The sequence below is a fragment of the Protopterus annectens genome, chromosome 11.part0 (assembly GCF_019279795.1).
Source record: "Protopterus annectens isolate FY-2018-M chromosome 11.part0, PAN1.0, whole genome shotgun sequence".
NCBI lineage: Eukaryota > Metazoa > Chordata > Ceratodontiformes > Protopteridae > Protopterus > Protopterus annectens.
Genome location: NC_056745.1, coordinates 466,017,870 through 466,041,772, shown reverse-complemented (window position 1 = coordinate 466,041,772; position 23,903 = coordinate 466,017,870). Strand labels below are relative to the sequence as shown.

Sequence of the window (23,903 nt, the reverse complement as noted above, 5' to 3'; positions counted from 1 at the left end):
AAATAAGGTAATCCTAAACCTGCTTGTTAATCCATAGTCCTAAATACTTAATTTTATCATGTCCCCATAAATATGGATATTGCTGAACCAGTTCATGTGTGGATACATAGTTTATAACTATAGCCTTTGTTTTATCTTCATTATTTTTATATTCCGAAAAAATCTGGAACTGTCTTAGTATGCTCCATAATACTGAGATGTCATTTTCTATTTCCATCAGGTAGAAAATAATCTCGGCTACAAATCAAGCCAACTTTTCTTGAATAGCATGCTAGTTATGTTCTTGAATGTCCGAATTCCTTATTTTCTTTGGTTATTTTATTTACATTTATAGCAATTGGCAAAGGGAAAGAGGACACCCCTGCCTGGTTCCTCTGTTCAGGCACAACTTATTAGAGAAGAACCCTATCACTTTGATTTTTGCCTCAGATCCCTCATATATCCTTCTAGTTAATCGTATTATCTTATCAAGAAATGCTCTACGCAAAAAAAAAAAAAAAAAAAAAAAAAAAACCCAGCTTACTCTGACAAATGTTTTCTCTGCATCAAGACCCATTACATTCTGCTTCCTTCTAGAACATCATTCTGTTAATGTTGTGAAATGTTTGCCTCCCCTCCACAAAACCACATTGGTTGAAATATATCAGTTTTGGCGTTACCTTTGCCATTTTTAGCCATTATAAACACAAACAATTTATAATCATGGTTTAAAATTGAAATTGGTCTATATGAAGCTGGGTCAGATGGGTCCTTACTGTTTTTTTAGGTGTTAGCCACCACAATTTTTTTTCCAGGTTGTTAGTGCATCCCCTCCTTTTAAAATACTGTTAAAATCTGCCATATCTTTATCCCCTTCTAGTTTCCAAACTTCCAATGGAATGGCATGTATTCCTGGAGACTTCCCTATAGATTTGGTTATACATCACCATTTTTGTCTCCTCTCTTCTTAACTGTTGGTTGTTGAGTCTCATCTACCTCTAACCTTGGCATATGCAAGTCTTTTATAAATATTTCCATTTGTTTTTGTTGATTTCCCCACTTCTTTACTTTGTACAAATTTTCATAAAAGTTCAGAAATATCTTTCGTACCTCTACAAGATCTCTGATTACTTTTCTTGTTATAAGCTCTCCAAGTTTGGCAACAAACTTTCTGTTGCCTAAGTTATTGTGCCAGAAGCTTTTGTGCTCTGGAGTTATCAAAAAAAAAACAGTTGCTTAACAGCAATCTTTCTAAAGTCATGCATATTATCCAGGTACTCCCTTATTTTCTGTTTAACACTCTGCGATTACGCTAGTTCTTGCTCTGTGAGCTTCCCCTCATTAATTATTCAATACTTTAATCTTTGTCAGACCGTCTAAATAATTATTACTGCTTATTCAGATCTCTCTTACCCTATTTTTAAACTCCACTTTTCATTTTGTCCCACTTACAAGCTATAACTTTTGGAGTAATTTATGTCTTTCCTACGAACTCATGGATAATTTCCACTACCCATTCGTTAAACCCCTCTCTTCTTAACAGGTAGGTGGGAAGTGACACTGTCTCATTTGTAGAGAGTAATAAAGTATCACTTATGACATAGGCGGTCATGCATTCATATGAATGAAAACAAACCATACTAACATATTTTTTAGTTGCAAATGTTATACTTCACTTATCTATCCAGTCATTGTCAGTCAAACATTACGAAGCTCATTCAATTCCTGCCTTCCCTTACACCTCATTCCTCCTCCAGAACTTTTTTTGTTTGTATCCCACAATTCCTATTTTTTGTGTAATTTGCTCCAACCCTTTTCTAAAGATTCTACTCTTACTATATTCACTGCTCGTAGTACAGTTGGTTTAGACTTTGATTTCCATTTTCTAGTAATTGCTTTTTTGGCAGCCACCAGAAGTAAACTCGGCAAGGCTTTACTATATCTAGGCAATTATGATTCTGTATCACTACTCAAAAAATCATTTCCATAGTTGCACTAATTAGCTCACCCAGTATTTCTGACAAAGTAGTCTACAGGGAATTTTTTAAGTCTGCCAACTCATTACATTCCCCAAAAATATGTTCTCACTTTTCTTTCATCCCCATCACACCTGCAACATTTGCAATCTACCCCAGTAAAAATTCTTTGGAGTCTGCTTGGAGTATAAAAATACCTATGCAAACACTTCCAAGCAAAGATCCTAAATCTCATTGACTTTGTTGCATGTTTAGGAACCATGGAGTCTGCATTTCCTCCCCGTGGTCGAGTGGCGTTCGAAAGCCGTGTAGAATGGGCGTGCCTTCGTTGAAGGTTGGGCATCGAGCTGGCACCTCGGCACCGTAAATATCTACTGCCAGTCATTAGCGGACCGGAGTTCCGCTGTGGCGACCCCTAACCGGGAAAAGCCGAAAGAAGAAGAAGAACCTATATATTCCCATTGTTTTTGCAACAACTGGAAAGGCCTCAGAAATACCTCCCTAAAAGAATCACAGGCCTAAAGCAGATGCCCTACGCTGACCGCCTTAAAAAACTCCAGCTATACTCTGTCGCATATCGTCTACTCAGAGGCGATCTCTGCTTAACATACAAGGCCATATCAAACCCAGAGCTGTTGGACATGCTACAGTTAAAGAAATCCCAATCCCTCAGAGCTACACGCTCCAGGGATCTAAACCTTGTCATCACAATAAACAAAACATGTTGGAGGGATAGGTTCCTGACCCAGAGACTCCCCAGACTCTGGAATAGATTGCCCATACATGTCAAGCAGAGTGCCTCTTTGGACCTCTTCAAGAGGAACCTTGACGATTGGATGGGAGAAAGGAAATTCACCCCAGGGATCATGTCAGTCACCCTGCTAGACAGGGGTCCAGGAAAGTAAATAATGTGGGAAGAAATAGCCAAGGAATTGTTATGGCTAGGCTTGTATAGGCCCTAGGGCTGATAGCCTAGTACCAACCTATGAACCTATGTCTATTATGTAGGGACTTGGTCTTAAATCATTTGCCAGAAAACCACATGTTTAAAATTTGGACGTTTTGTGGATCGCTGAGAGTTGCATTAATGTAATGTGAAGTGTTTTTGTTTAGTTCAGGGGAGAAAGAATATATATGTTTTATACTTCAGAGTGCGATATGGCTGGTTGAAGTGTACTGGTTCTCTGCCCAGAGGAATTTCTTTAGTAGACTGTAGGAATTGTGATGCATATTTTTATCACGTTTCACTACAATTGAAGGCAGCAGGTGACTTCTTCATCTTAACTTGTCTGGTTTATTCTTTGTCAGTGTGTACCTTAATTACTGCCCTTAACATTCATAAAGCGATTGAAACAATTTTAAGCCCAGATGGCAGCTGTACAGTAATACTGTATGATATCGTGACTTGATGATACAGTTCACCATACTTCAACATAAATGCATTTATATCATTGTAGCTGATGTTTGTTACAAAACTTTTTGTTTTTAAGTAGTATAAATTTTGGATGGTGTAGTAATTCTTCACATAATGTAATTTCAAGAACACATATAAGTTCAGAAACCACATTGTTTTAAGAATGCAGTGACAAATAAGGCTGCCTGTTTTTACATGTTAAACACTCTTCTGAAACAAGCTGTTTATTTGCATTGTGTCTGCACTGCCAAGTCCTATAGTGTGCCTCATGTTAAAAGGGCGGGGGGGGGTTCTGAAATTTCATTTTAGGCAACTGGAAAGGCTGAATGCCACAGAATTGGGATTCTATTTTGCAGAAGGTCATACCTGTTTGGTCACTGTTTCATATGGAGACATTATATCTTGTACAGGATGCAGGTCATTTTTGGGGGTGGCAGTAAGATGACATTTTGTGATGTACTTGGCAGACTGTACAGTGAAGCATAATGTATTTTTTAATCGTCTGATATTGCGCAATATGTTTTGAAGATTTCCAGCGATTATTATAGTTGCAACATAATGTTGAAAAAGCCAATACATTTGTTTCTTAGGACTCGTATATTACATGGTGATTTGCATTACTGAAAACTTTTACTTCCAAGTTTAGGTTGGCTGTATTGTACTGATATGCAGTATGTACCAAACATAACAGAAAATATCTGCAGAGCATTAGAGTGTTCGAGTGCTTTTGTTTCTGAGATATTTGACTACAGACAGTGCCTTTTTCTATTCTCCATTTTTAAAGTAATTTTCTCCACTTTCATCCCTCTCTGTGTCGTTGTCTTTTTGTGTGTATTCCACCAGTATTACCTCTTTCTTTATCTATGCTGGATATCCCCAGGAGTGATGTGAGTAGTTTACACCCCCGAAAAATTTCTTAAAACGGTATACATTTATAACTTATTCTGTTTAGGTCTGACTCCAGCATTAAACTGGGTGTCCACAGTGAATACGTTTGTGATGTACATGCTTAGTGATTTGTGTCAAAGCAGCATGCAAGGCTTGGAGAATAGTAGGATACACTGGAGAGACATTCACCTCTATAAACCAAAGGGTTATTTTTCTGTATAGAAATTTTTTATTCCATCCAGAGTATTTGCATTTCTTTGGACCTAATCATTTGAACAGCATGCAGTGGATGTAGGTGGTTTAGAAGCAACCATCAATGTGTGGTCACCGCAAGAAGCATGCATGCATAGACATGTTGGGTGAGCATGATTTAGGTCTTGTGTAGCAGCCTTATAACTGGGAAGATTTCTGTGGCCCAAGCAGTCCTTGTTTACCTTCAACGGCTTTTATTTCGTACTGGCTTACCACATAGGAGCCATTGTTTTTCTGTATGATTTTGGTACTTCATTAGTTCTCATTTTCAAGATGATTTTCTTTGGTGAATGTTTTGTAGTATGTAAATGGACTGTAGTCTCTTTTTTAAAAAAAATACTTGTACATTAATACCTTTATCTATATGCAATACATCTGTGCTTCAGACTACCTTTGGAGGCCAGTTTAGGTAATGTCCACACATGTCATAACATTGGGGGGGGGGGGGGGTGAGCATTCAAACAAATTATTTATTTTATATTTGTTTAACGGGGATGTCCGACTGGGCCAGTGTCCCTTGTTCAGTGGAGACCTGGGGAGAAAAGCTCCATTACAAAAACACATTAGAAACAGTACAAGAAATTGATAACTATCAAGAATATATAACTTTGGTAAATATAGGTAGTAAACAGGTTATATTACTCTGTCAATTTTTGTTCATATATAAAGTGAAAAAAAGCTAACAAGTAAACTAGCATGAACTACCTTGTGCCATCATGGAGAAATGACTGATCAGTGATCAATATGATAGTACTGATGGTAAATATTTGAGGTACATTTATGGTAAATGAACAAGAATATGTCTGATTGCTGCTATGCTAGTGAGTGTTACTTGTTTTAAAAAAGTGATAACTAAGACAATATTGAGGTGAAGTCCAAGGAGGGAATTTGAGCTTGAGATAGGTAGTTAAAAATAAGAACAGTAGTGAGCTTGAGATAGGTAGAGAGAAACTGTAATTCCGTGAGAGAAGTGATAGTTTGTTTGTTAGAATTTAGTAAGGGAAGAGATATTTTGCTTGTAAGACAAGGAAGGACAGAATGATCAGCCTGGATTAGTGCAGGATAAATCCGCATCTTTATTCTAAAAATCACAAATACAAACAGAGAGCAAAAACGCGCAATCCAAAATAAAGCCAGTATTTGGTTAGCTGTTCCTTAAGCAGTAGTTTAAATTTGGATGTGTTGCTAGAATTTAGTATTGTCTGAGGCATGGAATTCCAGGACTCTGATATTTGGTGGAAGAATAGAGAGTTACCTTAACAATTATTAGATTTAGTTACTTTGAGTAGTAACAATTATTAGATTTAGTTACTTTGAGTAGTAGTTTGTTGGAGGATCTTAGTGGCCTGCTGTTTGAATAGGACGGGCTGCACTATGCTCGAGTGCTGGACAGTTGTATTTATGGTGGAAGATGGAATGAATGAAAGTTAGTTGGTTGAGGGATAGGCGATTGGGTAGTTCACTCCAATTTAGTTTTTGAAGTGCTGTGCAGTGATGTGATCTGTAGGGTAGGTTAGTAGAGAATCTATTTTGTGTCCTGCTAAAGTTTGTCTACAGCACTTTATCTGGGCAGCTGATACTTGTGTTTCCCAGTATTTTCATTATTAAATATTTCTCCGTACCTATTCTGTTTAAGGAAACTGGACATTTCAGGATTATTTTCTCAGATTTGTTAGCAGTGTTCTGCAGATTTCAGTTGCCACTGAAAATCCACAGTTTACTGCAGTTTATTTTATTACATTACCTGTAAATGATTCTGGTGCAGCGGTTAGCATTGTCGCCTCACAGCAAGAGGTTCTCCCGTTTGATTCTCAGCTGGAGTGCCTTCTGTGTGGAGTCTGCATGTCCTCCCCGCAGTTGAGTGACATTTAAAGACATGCAGGTAGGTGTGTGTGTGAATGGGTCTGCCTTCTTTGAAGGTTGGGTGCTGAGCTGGCAACTCGGCACTGTAAAAATCCACTGCTAATCATTAGCGGACCGGAGTTCTGCTGTGGCGAAAGACATTACTTACCTGTAGGTGATTCAAAATATAAATAGCTGCATATTCTAGTCAACTGACTTGAATAGCATGAGGTTAAGTGGAGCGTTACTAAATTAGTTAATATTTGAATAATTCTAAGCTTGCCTTCTTCGTCCTTGTCTAGTTTTTGGTCTTGAACCAGGGTTAAACAACAGGTGCCAGCTGAGGTGAAAATGGTCTCAATGATACACAAACTGTAGTGTTTTCACTCTTACTGAGCAGCTTAAGCTGTATGCAATATTCATTCAGCAGTGAGTTTGCTTATTTGTTAACCAGGGTGTCCTGTATTAATCACTAAGTAGTCCCTCTGATGGATGCACCCATTTGTGAAACAAGGTTATTTCAAGTTTTTTTTTTTTTTTTATTGATTTGATTGGGATGTGGCTGGGTATACTTTTGAATGAAGTGAAATATGCTTCTCACTTTCTATGAACTTTATCTCAATTGAGAACTTGAAGCACTAGAGAAAGAAGGTTTAGTACACATTTTTTTTATTTAAGAATGTTCAGTTCTTATGGCAAGTGATACCTTATGAATTTGGCTTGGTGGATTTTGCAAAAGGAGTACTTCTGAGGTTGGGTGTATTTGAGGCAAGTGTTAGAGATGGAGATGATGTCTGCTCCATTGCTTGGATAGTTTTGTAGAGGTCATTCTGAAAGTCGGTCATCTTAGTAGAAGGTGACTGCTAGACATGTATACAACATACCTGCTTCATGTTGCAGATAAGTGTACGTTTTTATGTTTGGGAGATTCTTTTATTCCAGTCGTGATGCCCTGAGTGGTCGTGATGCCCTGAGTGGGGGTAATTGTTGGAGGAGTAAATAAGCAGTAATTACATTTTAGTATACTGTTATTACAATATTTTATATTTTAAATTGGATGATGGTTTGTACTCCCTGTTTTCACTTTTACAAGTCATCAATTTTTACTGCATTTGTTTTGGACAATTACTCCATTATAGGGTTATTATCAGCGTCTCGAACGGTGACAATATCGCATGCGATATTGTCGACGGGAGAAAGCCAAAAGTGCAGAACATCGAACAGGTAAACGGAAATCTCCATAAGGGGAGATTTCTGTTTAGTACAATGTAGTGCGGTCTCTGAGTTGGTATATTTAAGTAGCGGGGGGTGTGGGGGGTGCAGGGGGGCTTGCCCCCCTGCCTACACTCTTTAGTTTTTTTTTTTATATTGGCATTCGAAAATTTAATAGTTCGTTCATTTCAGTTCGATATTTTGTGATTCGAACTATTACATTTCCGAAATGCTGATATAGACCCCCATTATATAGTTTTCATGTTTTACAATTCTTTTTTTACTGCATTTCTATTTGTTTGAATATGTTATAGTGGGTGTGTTATTTCTGGATGGTCAGGTTTGATTTGTGTTAAACCAAAAACTTAGAAACTGCAGCAACTGTAGAAACTTGACATAGGACTACACCAAACCAAAAAAGGCACGGACACTGATATTAGCACTTTCATTCACTTTATTCCTGTGAACTTCTTCAGAAAACCTAAACCCATCCCCAAACTTCACTTAAATATAAGAATCATGTCACATGTCTCATGATGTCATCAATTAAAACTTCATTCATTTTAAGAAGTATACTTAAAAAGATAAATATGCAATTAATAAATACTTATTTTTCACATAATAAAAACAACATGTTTGCACAAAAATAATCAAACTACTTTGATTGCAAAAAACACTTGATATTAATGGTGTCATTTAAACCTGGCTCATGATCTGCGCCAAGATAAATTTGCCACAGAGATTCTTTACACTCTAGCCATTAAGAAGAAAGAATTAACGAATGCTTTGGCTAGGCACACAAATGTATGTGGTGATTTTAAAAAGTTCTTTTTTGTTATAGACAGTGTTAACTGTAATGTATTTTCAGGTGATTGCAAGTTAATGCTGGAGTGTAAAGAATCTCTGTGGCAAATTTATCTTGGCGCAGATCATGAGCCAGGTTTAAATGACACCATTAATATCAAGTGATTTTTGCAATCAAAGTAGTTTGATTATTTTTGTGCAAACACGTTGTTTTTATTATGTGAAAAATAAGTATTTATTAATTGCATATTTATCTTTTTAAGTATACTTCTTAAAATGAATGAAGTTTTAATTAATGACATTATGAGACGTGACATGATTCTTATATTTAAGTGAAGTTTGGGGATGGGTTTAGGTTTTCTGAAGAAGTTCACAGGAATAAAGTGAATGAAAGCGCTAATATCAGTGTCCGTGCTTTTTTTGGTTTGGTGTAGTCCTTTGATTTGTGTTAAGCTTTGTTCTCATTGGGCAAACAGTCGTTCTGTCTCAATTTTTATAAAGACTTGGCGAGCATTTACTTATTTGTGTAGTTGTATAAAATGTTTGTGTATATATCTGTTTGTGTGATATGAGAGTTTGTGAACTTGTGTATGCTTTTGTCTATATATGTGTACATAAATGCGTGTGTGTCTGAGTGGTAATAGGGTCATAGTAAATGCAAAGAATCTGACCCTAGGGGTCATTTACACTGTTTTCAAAGAAAGCTGGGCCAGACTTGAGTTTATGAATACCTGTCCAGTTATCTAGTTCCTATTGCTTGCTTAGTTTCCAGTGGAAGTCTATTGCAGAGATGGGAAAGCCTTTCCATAAGGAATCTTTCTACCAGTCTTTTTCCATCAGTTTACTTGATGATATAGATTTAGATTTATGGTTCTAGTATTTGTAGGATTGTTTAACTTAGAAATACAAGAGATCTAGGATGACTGGGTCCCTAATGACATGGAAGGCAAGTTGTTGCTCAACACTGGTTGTCTATAAGACACTGAATAAAGGGATAGTGCGTCCAGTCTTTTCTAGTTGCTTAGGGTTACCATTGTCCCATTCATTCAACGTGGTGCATTTCTTATGAAAGTATGGAATTTTGTACAAGTCATATCTTTAAGTAACATGTGACTTTATTACCAAAATGAAGAATCTGTTGAAGTTTAGTAGATACTGATAGTGTGTTATGTTAAGGTGGTTAAATATCCTATCATAATGTAATGTAATATATGGAGAAACATTTACAAAATATCTTTCTCCAAAAATATCAGGATATTTGCCACACCCCAACCAAGGACTCCTCTGCCCAAATCAAGACCTTCCTGTGAAAAGCGGGAAAGATTGTGTGTGTGTGTGTGTGTGTGTGTGTGTGTGTGTGTGTGTGTGTGTGTGTGTGTGTGTGTGTGTGTGTGTGTGTGTGTGTGTGTGTGTGTGTCTTTGTGTACGTACGTGTACATGCATGTACATACTTGTAATGTGAGTAGTGTCTGTGCTGCACATTAGCATACTTAACAGTACCCAGGGGCTTTAATTGACCATTGCTGATGTATCTCCTTAAACTTCGGTAAAGATCGTAATACGTTTACTTAGATAAAAGTCTCAACAGGTTGAAAACCCAAAGTTGTGCAAACTAGACTGGGGTTACCCTTCAAGTGCTGCCATCTCAGCAACACCTATACTACATAGTTATGGTCCGGTACAGCTTGGACTTCAAAGTTTTGTTTCCATTGTGAAGCCATTTAAATACGCGCAGTGCAGCATGGTTTCTGCTGCACTGCCAACAAATAAGCCCCAGTATTATTTACAGTGCAGTACCATTTCCAGATATGTGGCGTTTACCAAACCCCACCAGATGCTCTGTAAATGGTAAAACCTTTTATTCAAATTCTGGTTATGGTTTAAAAAAATTGCTACAGGGGACTTTGGCAAATGTTTCTGTGCATGTACTTTCAGCTTTCTCTTTCTTAAACTGTGTTTTAGTCAAGTTTTACTTTTGTTATTGTTTAAATTAAATAATTCCATGGGAGGCCAAAACAGCTACAAATTACATCCATCTCTTCTGTTTAACAGTATTGGAACAAACTGTTTTATGTAATGTTATTTTGTTTTGCATTTGTATTTTGGTAGCAAAAGAAAACCATAAGATGAAATACTGTTCTCTCAAATGTAACTGAAGGGATTGAAGACAGGCTGCTAGCTTAATTTGTGTGTAACTTAACTGCCTGCTTGCACATCATTTTGACTGTCTATAAACACCTAAAACAAACAAGTGGTTTATACATTTATATTGTTATTAAATGTGGGGTCTAACTTCTACTTCCTGTTTGTAGTACCACTGGTGTCATGGAACTTCTGTTTTCTACATACAGTTTGACCCAGAGTACTTGGTTAAAATATGACCTACCTTCAGAAATATATATTTACATACTGATTGCATCTTTGAATCATGATACCCTTCCATTTCCCCTAAAGAGAGGCTAATAAAATATGGATCAGTGGTTTGTAGCAGTTATGAATGCTAATAAATTAATAAGTAAACACGTGTGCATGTAATATATGTGTGTATCTGTATGTTTACAGCAGTGAGCAACATAGCTCTCAGCTGTCCCTGATATGGTCTGAAAGTTTTGGGGTGAGATCTCAAATGTGTATCATATCGGACTTTTCTTGCAGCACTGGGTGTGGCTAGAATGATTGGCTGCATTTATTGCAATATATGTGTCATACTTGTGCATTAGCTGTCAGCACTTATTATTTTCTTAATTAAGTTCTTAGTTCTTGACCACTTTGATTAAGGTGATCAGATTTACCATTTGCCTACCTAGTACGGCTGTTTATGGTTGTATGCCTTTACGAAGTTTACTTTATTTCAACTAGGTAGGAAATATAGGGGCTGTGATAATTTTTTAAGGGATACCCAATTCTCATACCAAAACTGGTTATGTAAATTATAGACATTTTCAGGAAGTTAGAGAAATAATACAAGCAGTAATAATGCATATCCAGAAAGTATTGGTGGCATTCTAGTAACCCAGCAGACTGACCATGTGTGTATGTATATATTGTCTTTATGAAAATTTACAAAATGTGAACATGTGACAACTGTACAACCAAATAAAACAATTTCCGTTCAAAATAACAGAAACTGGATCCCCCTTTTAAACAAGTATAGCATTGTATCAGTGAACCCCCCCCCAACCAACGAAAGGTTTGAATCTATCCCTATGTAAACCTGTTACTTGACATTTCTAGCCAGCTTACACTCTATTTTATAATATTCTTTTAACTTTGACCCACATTTTTTACGAGCTTTATATTTGCTTTCTCTCAATTCCTGAGCATGCAAACCTTTATCAAAGATTCTAATGTTACTCCTGCCAACAAATTTCACATTGGTTCCAGTGTTGTCCCCTTTCCATATTTTAGCAATCTAGTGTCTAACACATCCTCCCAACATTAAAATTATTACTAATTCTGAAATTTTCAAATTGTTTTCCCTCCTACTCCCACTGAACAAAATGTCCAGCTTCTAGGCACTTTTTCCTTCAGCACCCTGTCTATTAGGAAAATAGAAGGGGGAACCTATATCACCCAAGTAACCAGTACATATGGTGGTCCCAAATCCCTGGCAGGTCTTTCACTTATTGGTTATTTTTTTATAAAGTCTGCTCACCCTTCCCAGAGAACTTTATTTTTTCTGTTTCCCTTATAATTTTTACATCTCTTTACCATATTTGTATTTAAGTTCTACAAGTCACTTTACCTTGTTGCCTTCTCTTATCAAAATGCAAAGACCAGCTGTCCTGTCCCCATTTTTTCTCTCCATCCCCCTCATGCCTAATGAGTCCAACCACTGCTTTTAACCACCTGCTTTATTTGTTCATATTGCAGCAATGTCCCCTCTGGGAGCCCAAACCTTGAATGTTAAGTTGTCAATCTCGCCTTCATTCTTGCTGGGTGGGTTCGGAGCCGATCCTCGGCTCCGACTCGGCACTTGCTTTAGCTCGAGAACTCCTTTTACCAGCTCGAGGCAACCCTATATCCCATGATGCAAGGCGGAACTACCTCAGATCTCGTTTGCCGCTTAGCGAAAGAGGTCTCCTTTGCCAGCTGAGGTGAGTTTTTCTTAGTAAAATAAGAAAAGTGTAGTTAGGAGTTTATTTTCCTTTTTTGAGCATTAGTTTAGTCTGTAATCTAGTTACAGCCCACCCTTTCCCTCTTTTTCAGTCCTTTTGTAAACTTTTATAAGTTTTAAGTTACAGTAGTTTAGTCAGGCCTAGTTCCCCCTTGGTTATCCCTTCCTGTGTGTTTGTGTAGGGATTAAGTTGTGTGTTTGTGGGGACTGTTTGTGTCTATCCTTTTAGGATGTCTAGAAGGCAAGGTCTCAGGCTTCAAGAAGTGTGACCAGTGCTGTCAGAAAATGTCCCTGACAGACGGTCACACTTCTTGTGTGTATTGCCTGGGGCCTTTGCACCTGCAGGACTCCTGTGCGTTGTGTCATGCTTTTAGCCAGAGAGTCCTGCAGGAAAGGAGGAACAAACTTATCCTCCGAGGTTTACTTAAACCTGAAGGTTCTCCTCCTAAGTCAGGAAAACCTCATAAGCCACCGAAGGCTCAGGCTACAGTGTCCAAGCCTCCTCCGGTGGCTTCGGCTGGAGTCGATACTGTTTCTTCTAAAGTAGTGGGTTCGGTGCCGGCCGGCTCCGATACCCTGACTACGGTGGCCTTGTCGGCTCCGGCTGGAGCCGACACCTTATCCAGCATCGGAGCAGAGATATCCTCGGCTCCATCTGGAGTTCTAGGGACTTCGGCTCCGATGGTTTCGACCCATAAGAGATCCCGGTCCCCTTCTATTATGAGTATTCACTCGGCTCCGGGGTCTCCTCTTTTTATCGGAGCAGAGCCATCGGAGCCGGTCTTCGAGATCTTCCAGGCTGTCTGACCACGACTTGGAGAGGGTGGTAAGCAGGCTGTTGAAGTCTCAGGCACTGGCCCAAATGCTCCATAGCCCGTCTCAACAGACTTCGGCTATAGCCCCAATTCTTGAACTTCCTCCTCCGACTCCACACCAGAGTTCGGAGCCGGAGCTTCTTGGGACAGCGACTGTTTCGATGCCGGAGCCGATACATCCTTCGGCTCCGTCGTCCTCGGCTCCGATCTCCTCCTTGAGACCTTCCTTGGAGGGATCCGGTCGTCGGGTTTCCACTGTCGGCTCCGAGGGTCTAGTGGCATCGGACCCTTGTCCGACCCGCTCTCCCTCTCGGGTCTTCGGCTTTGGTAAGCTCGGCGCCGACATCGGCCTCGGAGCCTTCTCTCTCCTTGGAGCCGACCATTCCTGTCTCTTCGGAGCGGGTATGTTCTGGTCTCCCGGGGAGAGGAGCCTTTGAGGTGATGAGGAGTGTCCTGGCCTCTGAGCCTGGTCAACGGTCCATCCCTCTAGCTCCTCCCTCATCAGTGCCTGCAGATGCCTCTTGCCAGCCTCTTGCTCTCAGGCCCAGGGATCCATCGCCCCAGGTTTCCCCATTGGGAATTTCCTCCTCTTCCGAGGTTTCTCCTGATCCTGCAGGGGAACCCCTCGGAAGAGGACGTAAGAGGAAACACACGGACTCCCCTGAGTCTACTACATCTGATACCGACTTAGATGAGTCGGAGGGTTCCCACGGTCCCCTCTGAGGATGTCTCCTTTTCAGACATCCTTGAGCTCCTCAAACAGAGGGGAATTGGCCTCCATTGACCCCTCCGAGGATGAGTCGGTATACCTGGAGGCTTTGGATCCCGACCCTCCACCTCCTGGGTGTCTCCGCCTTCGACCCACTCATGCAGGTAGTGGCTCGGAAGGCGTGGCTCCAGATTCTGTGGAACCTGTCCCCAGGAGACCATCCAAGTTCATCACGGCCCCTTCGGATAAACAGTTCCTTTCCAAAGGTGTCTCTGTGGATGCTATGGTGGTGGCGGCCACTAAGAAGGAACTGGCGGATCCTTCAGTACCTGTCCATCCTCCTAATAAGGATTCTAGGACCATGGACAGGTATGGAAAGCGGATGTTTTCTTCAGCGACCTTTGCTATGCGTTCGCTGAATTACCTTTGTCACTTCACCAGGCTTCAATGAGATATTCTCAAGGAACTGGGAGAAGTAGTCCAGGATCCTTCTGCTGCTGGGGCTCAGGAAAAGATTGCCTCACAGCTGGCTATCCTGAATTCCATATCTAACTCCTCCATGCGGCTCATATCTTATGCGGCCGATGGAGCGAGCAGGGACGCAGGCACAGGTGTTGCTCTTAGATGCCAAGCCTGGATGCGGCTGTGTAATTTTGCGGACCCCTTTAAGGCGTCCTTCACCAACACCCCCTTTGATGGTTCGGCTTTGTTCGGACCTCAGGTGAAGGATACTTTGACCAGATGTGAGCAGGACGGTAAAACTCTTTCTGCCGTTGGAGTCCAGTTTTCCACTCCTTCTAGACCTTATCCCAAGGGTCAGAAGGGGGGGAAGATGTGGTTCCGAAAAGCCCAAGGAGCTACACCGGACACACGTGGTCAGTTTACCCCCAGAGGCAGAGGGGGTAACAATAATAGACGCCGCCCTAGAGGCAGGGGGGGGTCCTCAGAACCAGGGCAACAGGGAATCTCTTCCTGAGAAGCCCTTTCAGCATCCCTGAGGTGTTGCCCGACTGTCCACCCTTGGAGGCAGTCGGGGGAAGAATTTCACTGTACCCAGTAGCCTGGCAATCCCTATCCCAAGAGAAGTGGGTACAGTCTATCATATCCTAGGATTACAAAATCCCCTTCGAAAGGTTTCCCATACCTCTACAATCCCTTCCAGACATCTCACCTGGTCAAAGGGATTTGGCAAGACAGGAGGTTTCAAAACTCCTGGAAAAAAGAGCCATCCAGACAGTGCCGGCAGACCAAGTAGGATCCGGCTTCTACTCAAGATTCTTTTTGGTCCCCAAAAGGACGGGAGATTGGAGACCGATACTAGACCTAAGCAGACTAAACAAGTCTGTCAAGAAGGCAAGATTCCGGATGGTCACGCTGCAATCCATTCTGCCCTTTCTGGGCAAGGACAACTGGATGTGCTCTGTAGACCTTCAGGATGCGTACTATCACATAAAGATTCACAGACGCTCCAGAAGGTTTCTCCGCTTTCGGCTGGGAGCCAGTCATTACCAATTCAGAGCACTGCCCTTTGGCCTCACTTCAGCCCCCAGAGTGTTCACCAAATGCATGGCAGTGGTCACAGCTCACCTGAGACGTCAAGGATTCCAGGTGTTTCCTTATTTGGATGACTGGCTCCTCTCCGCCACCACCAAGCATCAGCTTCTTCGGTCCAGAGACTATACCCTACAGCTTTGCAAGAGACTGGGAATTTCGGTAAATTTCGAAAAATCCTCTCTGCTGCCTTGCCAATCTATCACCTTTATAGGCGCAGAGTTAAATACCGTCAAAATGTTAGCCAGGCTAACAGATCAAAGGATTCTGGACATCCAAAAATTTGTTCAGCTTCTGTTACTAAGCAACAAGATCAAAGCCAGGTTTGTCTTGAAAGTTCTAGGCCTAATGGCTGCGGCCATTGTTCTTCTTCCACTGGCTCGCTTCCACATGTGTCTCCTGCAGTGGATGTTATTCACGCAGTGGTCGTACCACAATCTTCCTATGAGACACGAGATCTTGGTAACACAGTCGTGCAGGGCTCATCTACGATGGTGGATATCTTCCCCTCTTCTTCATCAGGGCCGACCCCTTGTTCCCCCTCCTCCAGTTGCCACCGTCACCACGGATGCCTCTCTGATCGGGTGGGGGGGCATTATCAGGGCAGGATGGTCCACGGGACGTGGCAACCCATAGAATACCATCTCCACATAAATGTCCTGGAGATGAGAGCAGTGCTTTTAACGTTGCAAGCCCTCGACGACTTTCTTCCCACGGGGACTATTGCAGTACAAACGGACAACATGTCCGTGGTCTGGTACATCAACAAACAGGGCGGAACCAGGTCCTATCCGTTATGTCGAGAAGCTCTCAGACTTTGGCAATGGGCGATCTCTTCTCAGCAGTTTCTGATAGCAACGCACATCCCCGGCAGGTCCAACCTATTGGCGGACAGGCTAAGCAGACCTATTCTGATGCCTCACGAATGGTCTCTCAATCAATCTGTAGTGGATCAGATTTTTCTGAAGTGGGGCACTCCTTCTTGCGATCTTTTCGCTACCCCTCAAAACAGCAAGTGCCCAGATTACTTCACACTATTTCCCCTTCCAGGCCAACCCTTGAGAGACTCTCTAACCCAGGATTGGCCTCGGGGACTTCTTTATGCTTTTCCTCCCTTTCCATTGATTCCACAAGTCATTCAGAAAGCCACCGTTTTGAGAGCCAAATTGATCCTCATTGCTCCATATTGGCCTCGATAAATTTGGTTTCCGTCCCTACATCGTCATCTTCTGGTGCAGCCCTGGCATCTGGACCCAGTTCCGGATCTTTTGATCCACCAGTCGGGTCAGCAGCACCGGGCCATTCATTCTCTCAACCTCACTGCTTGGTTGCTCTACTTCCTTCCCTAGCCAGGCTACCAATGATTTCTGACTCAGTCAGAGACATTTTAGTGTCCTCTTTGAAGTCGTCCACTAGAACTATTTATGCTAGCAAGTGGCGTTTTTCAATTTGGGCAAACGCCAGAAATATTGATCCTTTTACTGCTCCTGTACATTCTGTTTTGGATTTCCTGGTGGAGGTTTTTCATTCGGGATCCTCGTCATCTACAGTCAAAGTACAACTGGGTGCTATTTCCAAGTATCATGTTGGCTTGCATGACAATAACATTATGTCTCATAGGTTATGCAAGTCCTTTTTGAGAGGAGTTTTTCTCCTAAAACCGCCTGTGAAACATCCTCCTCCGCTATGGGATCTAAACTTAATGTTGGCATCCCTAATTCTACCTCCTTTCGAACCGTCTGCTACATGTTTTTTTAAGTTATTGACGTGGAAAACTATATTTTTACTGGCTGTTACTTCTGCAAGAAGAGTTTCTGAGATTCAGGCCCTCTGTATTCGTTCACCTTATCTGGTTTTTCATAAGGATAGGGTTTCGTTAAGAACTGACCCTTCCTTTCTTCCCAAGGTTGTATCTCAAACCAATATTAACCAATCTATAGATCTACCAGTTTTCTTTCCTAACTATTCTGACAGAGCTGAACAGAAGCTGCACTTTTTGGATGTCCATCGTCAGCTCAGGTACTACTTGCATAGGACTAAACAAATTAGAAAATCAGACCAATTGTTTGTCTCCTATGCAGAAAACAGGTTAGGTCTTCCAGTTTCTAAAGTGACCTTATCTAGGTGGTTGACTTCCACCATTTCCTATGTGTACTCTCTCAGGGGCAAACAACTATCTTCTAAGCCAAAAGCACATTCGACCAGGAGTCTATCCACTTCTGTAGCCTTTCAGGATAGACTTCCCATTGACACTATTTGTGCAGCAGCTACTTGGGCCACGCCTCATACATTTGTGTCTCATTATAAGTTGGATTTGGCCTCCAGAGATAGGGCCAGTTTTGGTTCCACAGTTCTCAAGAGTCTGTTCCATTGAGCCACCCGGGATACAGGTGCTAGGGACGCGGTCCCATCCAGCAGGAATGAAGGCAAGATTGACAACTTAACATTTAGAAGTTATGTACCTACCATAACGTTCCATGTTAGTTGTCTTCTCTCGCCTTCTTTCTTGCGTCCCTCCCTCCTTCCCCCTGGCCTGGACAGATCTTGGAGAGTTCCTATTAGATTGCTTCCTCTGGAGCATTGTTATGAGGACTTCTTTTAGGAACCATGGTTCCTAATTATGTTAGGATAGTCTTTAGCAGGGTCAGTTAGCTGCCAAACGAGATCTGAGGTAGTTCCACCTTGCATCATGGGATATAGGGTTGCCTCGAGCTGGTAAAAGGAGTTCTCGAGCTAAATCAAGTGCCGAGTCGGAGCCGAGGATCGGCTCCGAACCCATCCAGCAAGAAAGAAGGCGAGAGAAGACAACTAACATGGAACGTTATGGTAGGTACATAACTTCTAATTTTAGAATAGCCCACTCCTAAAAACAAATGTGTCCACCTTCTAACCCTCTAATCAGATTTCTGACCACCTTTACACCTTTCTCCTGACGCTTCCTCCAGAATACTGTTTTTCTTTGTTATCAACTAATTATTTCAAAGTCCTATTCTTAAAACCTCTAAAACGGAGTCCCTACAACCATGCAACTTCTTTTCGGGACAAGCCAGGATTTCATTAATCTGAGAGGTCTTGAACACAAATGCCAAATAATTGCTGATACATTTTCCTTTATTTTGGAACAGGAACGTGCCTGCCTGTTAATTAGGCTGTGTATTCATGAGATTGGGTGAGTGGAGGCAAGGTTTGCTACTGCACATCCAAGGTGATGTGTAAATGAGATATCACCAGGTTTGGCTTTTTCCCTATTATCTGGTGTTTTTGTGGAGAAAAGGTGGATGATTCCAATTCTGGTTATGTATTGTGTAGTTACTCATTTCTTCAGACAGTGTATGTTAATTCCCATTATCTTATTTGTGAACTTTTCAATGTAATAGTGTTCTAGGAATTGTAACAGTTTCAAGGCTGCTGAGTCTTGTGACCATTACCCCCACCTTAGACTGTACCTTCCTTCTCGATGAGGGCTAGGCCAGTCATGCCTTAAATTAATTTATTAATACTCATCCAATTATCCAGGTCCTGTTTGAAGGAAGATAGTGTTTCACACTGTTTTATGTACAGATAGAGTCTAAACCAAAGGTGAGGAGAGAGATAGTGTAATGAATTTCTCTCCACATTACTTTACAGATCTGCTGAAGCAGGCTTAGACACCTTGTTCTGGTATTTGTGGGACTGTATGATTTGTGAAGATACAAGAGATCCTGTACTGTTGGGTCCCTGATAGCTCAGAAGCCAAGGCATAGATCACCTCTGAAGAATCTATATGACATGGAAAAGAGGTACAGTACTTCTTATCTTCTAGACTTTTCTGTTTGCTTTTAAGCCTGCAACCCGCTTTTGTTAGGAACCTCTGGGGGGTTTTTCAACTGTTTGATATGTCTGGTGGGATACATTCAAAAGAGGGCATTGTATACTAAAATTGGTCTGATCAGTGCTAAATACAAGGGGGCTGTAACCTTTGTAGATCTGGATACTTCTTTCGCGATAGCTGCTCTAAATAGAATGGATTTCCTGATGACTGCTGCTATATGGTGCTCAAAGGAGAGGGAATTATCAACCTAGGTGCTAAGTCTCTGGGGGGTATGGTTTGTCTGGCAAATGTGACAATGCTAAGGCTGGCCATCCAGTTGTGTAAGTTTACATTTAAGGTGACAGTAGTGGTTCTCCTCTTGATATGAAGTATGTGGTTTGTGCTGTTTTTCCTTCATCCATTGCTTTGGTGATCTTTTCAAAAAAGTCCAGGTTGAGTAAGCATGACCTGCTGTTGACTAATCCAAACTCAGACTGGTCTAGTGTTTGGAGGTTCCATATGTCCGTATTGATTTGTTCCATGGGAAGACTTTTCATGGTTTTGCATATGAGGCTGGTCAGACTTGTGGACCTATAATTGCTTGGGTATGTGGAAGGTCCTCCCTTGTGCAGGGGAATGACTAGCTGTTTTCAATTTGCTTGGTACAAAACCTATATGGAGGCTGAGGTTTAACAGTGTTAGGGAGATGGTTAAATTGTGCTTCCTGCTTTTTAAGATGCATCCAGAGGTGTTGTCAGGGCCCTGCACTGCAGTATTGTTAGCGCTTTTAGGACTTGGTCTCCTGTGATAGATGGAGGCAAGCCAGTTTCAGGTATATCTTGAGGCAAAGAGGGGAGAGCGAGGAGTAAAGTTAGAGCTGAATTTATTGGCCAGTAGGTTCACTGTTTCTTCATCCTCATTGTAGGCAACGTCCTTCTTAGTCAGTTCAGTACATTGCTGCAGTGTCCTTTTGACATTATAAACTTAACTAAAAAAGGCCAGGTGATTGTCTTTTACTTTAGTGTCTATTTTAGCCTCGGACTTGACTTTGGTGGAATTTAAGCTTGGGAATTTTATTTATTTATTTATTTATTTTTTATTGAAAAGGGCTGTATCATCATGAGAATTACTCTTCCTACCTTAGTCAAAATGCTGTTCCTTTTATTCTAAAGCTTGTTGATATTATGGTTCCATCATGTGGGTTTGTTTCTGGGATGTGCTAATGTTTCTGCTGCAGGAAACCACAGCACTCCAAACAAAAATATTAGCTTAACATATTCAAAGGAAGAAAGAGCATTGCTGTCTAGGCTAATGGGGAAAATTAAAAATAAATGCTATTACTTCAAATCTGATGATGGGTCAAGCAGTATAAGTTTACCAATTTATTTAATTATTTTTATGTTGATTATGATAACTGTGCTACCTCACAGCTTCTACCTCCAGAGTTGTGGACAAAGCAAAACCTTGTTGCTATGTACTTATTTGAGACATTTTAATGTTTTAATAGACTGGTTAAAGTAAATATCACATTTTAGCTGGTCTGTGCAACTTGGATATTGCAGTATCTTTTTGGTGAGAATTTTTTTTACTACTTGGGCAATATTCCTGTAAAGATGTACAACAAGGAGGGCACATAAAGGCTTGGCGGAGGTGAGTTCATAGGGGCAATAACTTTCTTGGAGTTAGAAGATATGTCTTTAGAAAATAGTTGGACTAGGTAGAACAGTTTCATAATAACTGCTGATACGTGGTAGTTGAAAGAGAATTTTTTTCTGCAAATGTGCCTGGATTTGTAATGAGAGCATCTGTTTTGGTTGGTATATCATTTATATGGTCGGTGCATTGGTATTCCTGCTTCCCAAAGAACAAGACTAAATTTCTTGGCATCAAGTTTGTCTGTAGTCTTGTGTGGCTGTGTTGCACCACTTCACTGTATTTCTTACTTTATTTTAGCGCAACTGTTTGTAGTGGAATTTTGCAGAACATCCTTGGTTTTCCATCATGTTTTTGATCTCTGCCTTATATAATTTTTATTTTATGTAGTAATATGCTAAGGATGTGTCATATTGGGCAGAACGTGCATGTTGATGCAAAGCCTATATTAACTTTTTAAACTGAATTAGACAAATAATTAAAAATTGACCCAGGTTTTTGCTATTTGGCACTTTATTATCAGACCATACTTGACCAAAGAAGTTGAAAAGTATGGTTCTGGTACCTGAACAGTGGCTGAATGGTGGTGGCATTGTCCTTTCTCATTGTTTTCAGATCTTCTGGTACTCCTGGCAGCAGGCTAGCATGTGTGCATTCCACAGTTGAATATGTTGCCATTGTATGGCATTGCATCTTCGTGTGGAGTCAAGATGCCAGGTCCAGAACTATAATCTCAACCCCAACCCCATCCCGAGGAAGAAAAATCATTTCAAATGTAATCTGCCTCTCCCACCATCACCAGTCAGCACACACACACACTCACACTCTCACACACAACCAGCAATTCACAAATCACTACTCGACCAGAGACTTGAGCATTTCGGTAAATTTTCATTCTTTGAAAAAGCCTCATTAGTCTTCACTGAATCCCTTCCCCCACCACATTTTAAACTGTGTTTCTGTGGTCTTTGTCAAGAACAAGTATAGGGGGAGTTGAGGCCATTGACAGGTAGGTTTGAATACCTGAATTATGTCCTATTCTAATAAATCCAGCACACAGTTGTGCATTTCAGAGGACATTTGCTGTTGCAGTCTGGCAGTATACCTAGTTTCTACCTAGAAATTAGTTTCACCCAACCTTACAAGCAATGGTCAAACAATCTTCAGAATATATGCCCAAAAGAAGATATCTTTTAGCAACCAAGGCATGATTTATGTTGCTGCATATATACTTAATCCAGCAATCTGTGTTTTGTAAATGTGGATCGAGATGCAAGCCGTGTGCTTTTAATGGCATTCTTGACTGTTTTACATGTGTGTGCATGTATGCATGTCCATAGACATGATTATGTATGTGTCCATGTACATTATGTAGTTTTGTGTGTGTGTGTGTGTGTGTGTGTGTTTGTGTGCATTTTCACATTCTTTCATGCTTAGTTTGAGAGACTTGATTTCAAAGCAATAAAGTACGCTCACTCTCTCTCTCTCTATTCCCGAGGTACCTGTCATGTCTTTAGACCTGCTGACAGTTTTGGGGAGTATCAGTATTTCTCAAGGATATCATCACCTCACAAGTTTGAATTTATACTTGTTCAAATCCCCCTAAACAAGACTAATTACCAGTTCATAGCTAGTTATAGCACACCTTGTGACTGTGGTATTTATCTTGATGCCTTCACTGAAAAGCCCGTTAAACAAAACACCTTCTAGTGGAGATGGCTAAAAATATAGATAGCACTTCTGACCAAATGCCTAAATATAAGAAATGGTACAGGTCTCCCAAAAAGTATTGACCATATTTAAAAAGCAACAGGTATCTGTGGTAGAGTTATAAAGTAGATGGATGGCTGTACCACTGTCCTGGTGCAGATGCTAATATTACTGGTGTCCATCTGCCACAGGTGTGAATGCCAAGGATACTGATACCAAAGTGGGGTACGGCACAGTAGTGCAGCGCTAGCATTGTTGCCTCACAGCAAGAGGTTCCCTGGTTCAATTCTCAACTGGGATGCCTTCTGAGCGGAGTCTGCATGTCCTCCCTGCGTTCGTGCGGGTTTCCTCCCACATTGCAAAGACATGCGTCTGGAGCATTTCTCCCTGGGCCTCCACTGAAAATTGTCTCGTTCCAAGTTGGAGTTTCTCCGCTTAACAAATGTAAAATAAATAATAAATAAAAGTGCAGCTTACCTAACTGTTATAGTCCATTATTTACTAAAATTAATTTATACTGGTTTGCTCTAGTTTGTCTTTTTTCTTTTACTGTCTTGGCCTAGGCCATGACTGAAAACGTCCCTCAAACATGCATGCTTATCCATGTAACAAATTGTAAATATGTGGGTGTAGAGAATAGTATGTCAAGAGAACTAGGACCCATGTGTAAAGATTAGGAGAATTAAAGCTACTTCTGCCTGATTACAACTGGCAAAGGCTTTAGGGTGCTGGTTAGGATAGTGGTACTGTATATACCCAGTTTTGTAGCATTTGTGACACTGATGCCTGCAGAGGATGTTGAAAATATCAGAGTGTAACAGTGCTCTGATATAAGAGAAAGGTACTGAAGAGATATTTACATGTAAAGGGTAAAAATATCACTAACCATAACAATACATATTGTACACCAGCAATTTCTATAAATATAACCTTTGGAGACTAGCTAATTTGTATACAATGGTTCTTCTCTCAAGAAATGCAAATATTATTAAGTGATACTGTTCTTAAAAATCACAGAATGATAACATGATGGTTTACTTTGCATTCCTGGCTATTGGTGCTGTGTTGTGAATTACTGAATGTCAGTTATTCCTTTGTTAATTTAACGTCTGCACATTTTCAGTTGTACATTTACATCCCCTTATCACTTTCATGTCCCATTATGCACTGTTGCTGCCACATGGGTATACT

The 23,903-nt window shown here is 40.8% G+C and overlaps 1 protein-coding gene across 5 annotated transcripts in view; it reads left to right on the top strand.

Moving 5' to 3' along the window:
* Window positions 1–23,903, top strand: part of SEPHS1 (selenophosphate synthetase 1) — a 935,453-nt gene that overhangs the window by 149,147 nt on the left and 762,403 nt on the right. For 3 of the 5 annotated variants that reach the window (XM_044087969.1, XM_044087968.1, XM_044087970.1), the window contains one exon: window positions 19,187–19,338. The exons of the other annotated variants lie outside the window; for them this stretch is intronic. The gene's annotated coding sequence lies outside the window, so the exon portion shown is untranslated. The remainder of the gene's footprint in view (window positions 1–19,186; window positions 19,339–23,903) is intronic. 5 annotated transcript variants of the gene reach the window in all.